A 7695-nucleotide genomic window follows, 5' to 3' on the forward strand; every position below is an offset into this window, starting at 1 on the left:
ATTCAGTTTTTTCAAAAATAAAACGTAACACTAGAAATCGCTGAGAATCTTTCAGATTAAAATAAAATATATAAGATTCGTTCGAATTCTTCCAAAAACAAAAATTTGGGAGTCCCCCGAGATTTTTTTAAATTTTTTCAAAACAAAAGGGACATTAAATCAATTTGTTTAAAAAATAAAACTACAGGAACTTTTGAAATTTTTTCAAATTAAAAAAAATGTCCACAAGATCCTCCAGAATTTTTCCAAAAAAAGAAATTCACAGCACACTGATTTTTTTAAAATCCTTCAAAACAAAGGGAGTTCCGAGATTATATCAATTTTCCAGAAACAGAACATCACAACCTTCTGAGACTTTTTAATATATATTTTTTTTTAATAAGATAAATCGTCTCAGATTCTTTTAATTTTTTTCAAAAGTAAAACCTCCGAGATTTTTTAAATTTGTTTAAAAGAAAAAGACATAGGGCCCTCAACATTTTGTCAAATTCTTCCAACAACAAAATTTTGGAGTACCCTGAAATTAAATTAAACACCAGAGCCACCAGAGGCCTTTGAAGTTTTATAAACTGTTTCAAAAACAAAACGTCAGAATCGCTGAGATTCTTTCCATTTTTACATAAATGAAACAACAGTCCAGAGATTCACCCATGATTTTTTTTTAATTTTTCAAAAAAAAAAAAAAGAAAAACGTAGGGTTCCCAAGATCTTTTTAATTTTTCTCAACCATTTTGAGGGTCCCCCGAGATTTTTTGAAATTCTTCCAAAACTAAAGGGGCCTTCGAGACTATATCAAACCTTTTCAAGAACAAAACTAAACACCAGAGAATTCCTAGATATTTTAAATTTTTTCTTTCTAAATTTTCAACAAAAAAACCCCCAGATTATTTCAGTTGCTTCAAATAAAAATACCCCAAGATTCGTCCAAATTCTTCAAAAAACAACCTTTGGAAGTTAGATGAAACGTTTGAAATTCTTTCAAAATAAAAAGACACCATGATTTTTTTTTCAACTTTTTTTTTAATAGAACATCAGGAGTCTCTGAGGTTCTGTCAATTTTTTCAAAAATAGAGCTTCAAGTGCCTCTGAACTTCCAATTTATTGCAAAAATCAAACTCTGAATTTTCAAAAAAAGCCTAGGGTCCCCAAGATCTTTTAAATTTTTTCCAAACATAAAATTTCAGATTTTTGAAAGTCTTTCAGAATAAAAGGGGTCTCCGGGATTATATCAAACTTTTTAAGAACAAAACAGCAGAGACCTCCGAGATTTTCAAAATTTTTTGTTTCACATTTTTCAAAAAGAAAAACATCAGATTATTTCTGTTCCTTAAAATAAAAATACCACAACATTGTTCCAAATTCTTCCGAAAACAACCTTTCAAATTTGAAATTCTTTAAAAATAAAAAGAGCCTTCATATTTTTTTCAATAAAAAAAAATCAGAGGCCTCTGACATTCTTTCAATTTACTTTCAATTTCAAAAATTTTTTCAAATTCTTCCAAAATCACCATTTTAAAGTCCCCCGAGGTTTTTTTTTTAATTCTGGGGGGAGATTAAAGCAATTTTTTTCAGAAACAGAAGCCTTCGAGATCGTTTAAATTTTCCCAAAAATAAAACTCCAAAATCCCCAAAGATTTTTTCAATTTTTTTTTATAAATGAAATAAGAGCATTTTTTCAAAGTCTTTAAAAAATTAAACGTCAGAAACATCCCGGATTCGTTCAGATTTTTTCAAAAATAGAACACCAGAAGTCCCCGAGATTTTTTCAATTTTTTCAAAAATGAAACGTCAGAATTTTGAGAACTTTTGAGAACTGCGACAACTTTGATCATTTCATTTTAATTTCAAAAGCTTCGTAAACTTCAAAAACTGTAAGGACTTTGAGAACTTTAACAATTTTAAGATAATTAAGAACTTTAAAAATGTTAAAAATTTTGAGGAATTTGAGAGATTTGAGCACTTCAAGAACTTTATGAACTTTCAAAGTTTTGAGATGTTTGTGAACTTTAGGAAGGCATAGAACATTGAGAATTTTGGGACTTTGGAGAACTTCAGAACTTCAAAATCTTTAAGAACCTTGAGAACTTGGAGAACTTCAAAAACCATTTTAGGAACGTTAAATTTTTTATTAAAAGCTTTGAGACCTTCGAAAACTTCGAGAACTTAGACAACTTGAAGATTTCGTGAATTTTGAGGATTTTAAGAATTTTAAACTCCTTAAAATTTTGAAGAACTTCAAAAACTGACAATTTGGAGAACTTCGATAACGTCTGAAGTTTCGAGAATTTTGACAACTTTGATCATTTTAAAAATTTCAAAACTATAAGGCCTTCAAGAACTTTAAAATTTTAACAATTTTGAGGAGTTTGAGAGATTTGAGAACTTCAAGAACTTTATGAACTTTTAAATTTTTGAGATGTTTGTGAACTTCAGAAAGGCATAGAACATTGAGAATTTTGGGACTCTGGAGAACTTCAAAACTTCAAAACCTTTAAGACCCTTGAGAACTTGGAGAACTTTAAAAACGATTTTAAGAACGTTACATTTTTTATTAAAAGCTTTGAGACCTTCGAAAACTCGAGAACTTAGAGAACTTGAAGATTTCGTGAATTTTGAGGACTTTAAGAACGTTAAACTCCTTAAAATTGTGAAGAACTTCAAAAACTGACGATTTGGAGAACTTCGATAATGTCTGAAGTTTCGAGGATTTTGACAACTTTGACAATTTTAAAAATTTCAAAACTATAAGGCCTTCAAGAACTTCAAAATTTTAAAAATTTTGAGGAGTTTGAGAGGTTTGAGAACATGAAGAACTTTATGAATTTTGAAAGTTTTGAGATGTTTGTGAACTTCAGGAAGGCATAGAACATTGAGAATTTTGGGACTCTGAAGAACTTCAAAACTTCAAAATCTTTAAGATCCTTGAGAACTTGGAGAACTTTAAAAATGATTTTAAGAACGTCACTTTTTTATCAAAAGCTTTGAGACCTTCGAAAACTTCGAGAACTTAGAGAATTTGAAGATTTCGTGAATTTTGAGGACTTTTAGAATTTTGACCTCCTTAAAATTTTGAAGAACTTTAAAAACTGATAATTTGGAGAACTTCGATAACGTCTGGAGTTTCGAGGATTTTGACAACTTTGATAATTTTAAAAATTTCAAAACTATAAGGCCTTCAATAACTTTAAAATTTTAAAAATTTTGAGGAGTTTGAGAGGTTTGAGAACATCAAAAACTTGATGAACTTTGAAAGTTTTGAGATGTTTGTGAACTTCACGAAGGCATAGAACATTGAGAGTTTTGGGATTCTGGAGAACTTCAAAACTTCAAAATTTTTAAGACCCTCGAGTACTTGGAGAACTTTAAAAACGATTTTAGGAACGTTACATTTTTCATTAAAAGCTTTGAGACCTTCGGAAACTTCGAGAACTTAGAGAACTTGAAGTTTTCGTGAATTTTGAGGACTTTAAGAACGTTAAACTCCTTAAAATTATGAAGAACTTCAAAAACTGATCATTTTAAAAATTTCGAAACTGTAAAGCCTTCAAGAACTTTAAAATTTTAAAAATTTTAAGGAGTTTGAGAAATTTTACAACTTCAAGAACTTTGAGAATATTAAAATCTTTCAGAACTTCCCAATTTCAAAAAATTTAAGATCTTTGCGAACTTCGAGAACTTTAAAAACTACTTGAAGAACTTTAGGAACTTTAAAAACTTTGAGATGTTTGTAAATTTTAGGAAGGCCTAGAACTTCTAGAATTTGTAGAACATTGAGAATTTTTAGACTCTTGAGAACTTCAAAACTTCAAAATCTTTAAGAACTTTGAAAACGTCTTTAAGAACGTTAAAATTTTTAAGGACTTTAGAAACCTTAAAATTTTTGAGACCTTCAAGAACTTCGAAAACTTCGAAAACTTGAAAATTTTGATAATTTTCCTGAGAATTTGAGATCTTTTGAATTTCAAAACTATAAGGACTTTAAGAACATTAAAAACTTGTAAGGAGTTTGAGAAATTGTACTTAAAGAACTTTGAGAATATTAAAATCTTTCAGAACGTCAAAACTTCAAAAAATTTAAGACTTTCGGGAACTTTGAGATGTTTGTGAACTATAGGAAGGCCTAGAACTACTAGAATTTCGAGAACATTGAGAATTTTTAGACTCTTGAGAACTTCAAAACATCAAAATCTTTGAGAACTTTGAAAACATCTTTGAGAATGTTAAAATTTTTAAGAACTTTAAAAACCTTAAAATTTTTGAGACTTTCAAGAACTTCGAAAACTTCGAGAACTTGAAAATTTTGGCAATTTTGCTGAGAATTTGAGATCTTTGAGAATTTCAGAAGTTTAAGATCTTTCGGAGCTTTAAACACTAAGAATTTTAAAAATTTTGAGGAATTTTAAGATTTTTCAGAACTTCAAAACTGCAAAAACTTTAAGAACTTTGAGAACTTTATGAACTTCAAAAAGGACTTGAAGAACTTATCATTTAAGAACTTTATATCTTTGAGAACCTCGAAAACTTTGAAAATATCGAGACGTTCGAAATTTTGAGAACTACGAAGATTTCGAGAGCTTTGCTTATTACTTCAAAATTTTCAAAAATTTTCAAAAATCCAAACATTTCAAGCACTGAAGGACTTTAAGAACTTTCGAAACTTCCGTCTGGAAACACTGGGATATGGATCTCCATGTGTTGAATCTAAATTATTATGAATTTATGACCCAGAGAAAGATTTTGGAAATATTCGATTTGTAAGGCAAAATTTTGAAAAATTCATAAATTGTCATATTTCTTACGAAGATACTGGAAAAATGGTAAGAATTTTCAAAACATTTCTTCAACTGAGTTCCCCGAATTTCTCTTAACAAAAAAATCTTTTATTTTTTAATCTTTTTCAAAATAAAACACGTCCCCCAAGATTCTTTCAAATTCTTCCAATAAAAAAATCACGAGAAGTTCAAAATTCTTGCAATTTTTTTCAAAACTAGAGTGGCAGGGATTCCTGAGATTCTTTCAATTTTTTCAAAAAAAGGCCTTAATTTTCCAGAGATCTTGACAGAGGTTGGATCAGGTCAAGCCAAGCTAAGATTAGACTGACTCTAGCTAATTATATACCCTCTAAAAAATAAAGGGTGGGTAGGTGGGGCTAGTATTTGCTAATAATTTTAGTGTATGGTACTCAAAGAACTACAAAACTTTAGATTTTGACACGTTTTTCTACCTCTAATAATTGATAACATAAAAAGGACCGCGTGTTTAGTGACTCATCCTGTATAAAAAATATACAGGAATCATTAAGCGCACTGAAAAAAAATATTTTAATTGAATTTTTGGACAAATTTTCGAAAAAAATGACTGTTGAAATAAATATAATGTTATCAAGACGCGTCAACTGATTCTTATTATTATTGGTTCAATATCGATTGCAATTTTTTTGAAAAAATTGTGTTTATTCTATAGTAGTGGTGAAGTAAACATATCAGCATTGACGACATCACGTCAAGGTCATGGTTAAGCACTGCCTAGAATAATAATAGGGGAAGTACTAAATCTACATTATTGATGAGATAGACTGAATGAGAAACCTGAGCTCGAGAGATTTAATGCTTACAATTGACAGACAAATGTACCTTTAGTCATGATTTATGCAAACCAAGTTAGCACTTCCTTTATCAGATTTACTAACGGTGAAGGCTAATATGGTTGGAGAACCGGACGGAAACTCCCTTCCTTCCACTGTTTATAAACCAGCGATGGTACTAGACGGAATTTTAACATACCCAGCGAAAAAAAATATAACTTCCAAGATGAAAAACAAAGAATAATTCAATTACATTTTTTGAGATAACTACTAGTGCAAAGTCGATGTTTGTTGACAGCGAACTGTGTTGCGGGTTGCAATGTGGCAATGTGTTACAATACAAATTTCGTATTTAAAAATATCGTCTACCATAAACCCGCCATTTTCCAAGGGTTATTCCGAACCTCCGCACCCACTCCTCCCCCGAATGAAGTCATTTGCTATTCGCATTAATTTCGAGCGAGCTTCCTGCCTCCCACCATAAACAAACTTTATGAAGTCGAATATGAATGATTTTCGTCGCAGACTCTCCCATAAAATCTATTTAAAGAGCACCTGTGTCAGAGAAATGGCTTTCATATGAGAATAGAACCGGCCACGTGTTTTCCCAGACTAATTAATCCCACCGGTAATCTGTCGACGATTCGAACACCGCCATTGCTCAAGGCTGGAGTCCCGACCCTGTTTTGTGCTTCTGGCTTCAGCTCGCGCCGTAACTAATGGCTGTCTTTTCGTTTCTCATTCACTAAAACACACTCACACTTTAAACAACCCGGACAGCTTCATTTATTAGCTACTGCACTTTTCGGTTCGAGCTTAGCTAATTCTTCGAATCTTCCTCGCAGCTTCTCTAGCTTGATGGATTATTTCCTCGATTCCTCAACGGTAACGGACACTTCATCTTATTGCCTGTAACTGGCGAGGCGTCGCAATCTAAATTGTGAACAAATTACTGCTGCAATACTGCAATCAATAACGATTTCTTTTTTGAGATAAGGACGTCGGATGAAATATGCAGCTTAGTAACAAGTTTTTTCTTCGTGCTCATTTTAATTTCTCGCAATGCGCTCGACGTTATGGGAAGATGCTCGGGCTGTTATTGCAGCGTGAGAGCGCATCAGAGATTTTTAGCGCAGTTTACTGCAGAGAGCTTTTGAAATTTTCAGATAAGAGATGAGTTAAATGCTGAACGAGGTATATAATTTTCATGTTTAATCATTATGGTGTAGATTACAAATTCATTCGTTTGCATTGGCTTGTTTTATCTTGCTTTCTCTTATAATTGCATGATATTTCTAAATAAGTAATAATATTTACAATGCAATTTTTTAAGAACCCAAAAAACTCTTTGAAGTTCTAAGCAATTTAGCAATCAAATGCGTTACATAAAAACTTTAAGCACTCTTCGACATTACTTTGACTTTTCTGAAACTGCTTACTGTAACAAGGGTTTTAAGATTTTCAAGGTTTTAACTTCTTAAAAATTTTAAATCCAAACTCCCTCAATGTTCCCTAGTCAAAATTTTCAACTCCTCGAAATCCTGGAAGTTCTAAAAAATGTCAAAGTTTGTTAAAGTTTTTACAATTTTTGTTGTCGCAAAATTCTGTTTCAGAAATTCTCAAAATTCTCGAAGTTTTCAAAGGTCTCAAAGTTTTCAAAATTCTTAAAGTTGGTCAGAGTTCTAAAAGTTCCTTTAAGTTTTGAAATTTTAGAAGTTCTCAGAAATTTCAAAATTTACGAAGTTCTAGAAATTCTCTAAGCTCTCAAATGTTTCAAAGTTTCAAAGTTCTTAAAGTCGTTTTGAAGTTGTCAAAGTTTATAAAGCTTTGAAGTTCTGAAAGATCTAAAATTTTCGAAGTTCTCCAAATTCTCGAAGTTTTCAAAGTTCACAAAGTCATTTGAGTTCTTGAAGTCGTTGAAATTTTCAAAGTTTTTGAAATTTTTGAAAATATCAAACTTGACAAGAGTTCTCAAAGTTCTCAAAAGTCTCAAATTTTCTAAGTATTTAAAGATTAAGGATCTGAATTCTCAAAGGTACCAAATTATCATCATTCTCAAAATTTCTCAAAAATTCTCGAGTCCTCGAGTTCTCAAAAGTCTCAAACCTCTT

Source organism: Zophobas morio, unplaced genomic scaffold, assembly GCF_036711695.1.
Source record: "Zophobas morio isolate AGI-343-1 ecotype UQ-CSIRO unplaced genomic scaffold, CSIRO_AGI_Zmor_V1 ptg000031l, whole genome shotgun sequence".
NCBI classification, from domain to species: domain Eukaryota; kingdom Metazoa; phylum Arthropoda; class Insecta; order Coleoptera; family Tenebrionidae; genus Zophobas; species Zophobas morio.